Source organism: Penaeus monodon, chromosome 21 (genome assembly GCF_015228065.2).
Source record: "Penaeus monodon isolate SGIC_2016 chromosome 21, NSTDA_Pmon_1, whole genome shotgun sequence".
NCBI lineage: Eukaryota > Metazoa > Arthropoda > Malacostraca > Decapoda > Penaeidae > Penaeus > Penaeus monodon.
In genome coordinates this window covers 16,493,660-16,494,251 of record NC_051406.1, presented here as the reverse complement: position 1 = coordinate 16,494,251, position 592 = coordinate 16,493,660, and positions in this window count along the sequence as shown.

Genomic DNA, 592 nt, shown 5'->3' with positions numbered 1-592 from the left:
GGAGGGAGGAACACTGATAAACAGAGCGTACGTTACACATTCAGAGGAGGTGGAGGCCTAGCTGTAGGCCTATGCATTCTAATCAGAAATTAAGAATTATCGACCGGGGGAAAAAAATGTAGGGCGAGGCGTAGCATCGAATAAAGTGATACCCCCAAAACATATTTTTTTTACAGCCACCTATTTTAACCTCCCAGCCTTCAATCAACTCAAATGGAACATAGGCCTATCAGATAGCGTGTGAGGGGGAAGGGAGAGAGGAGGAGGAGGGGAGGGGAAGGGAGAGGGATGAGAGGAGGGGAAGAGGATAGGAAAAGGAGGAGAGGGAGATTGGGAGGAGGCGGGGAAGGAAAGAAATGGGAGGAGGAAGGGGAAACTAGGGGGAGGGGAAGGGGAAAGGTAGGAAGGGAAATAAGGAAAAAAGGGTAGGAGAAAGGAGTGAGGAACCCGGGAAAAGGAAGGGGAAAAAGGGGAGGAGGGGAAAAAAAAGGGGGAAAGGGAGGGGAGAGGGGGATGGCAGAGGGGTGATGTAGTACGGGACAGCCCACACCGCCCATGATCAAGTCCTTTGGCCCACTGGGCGCGTATCGAC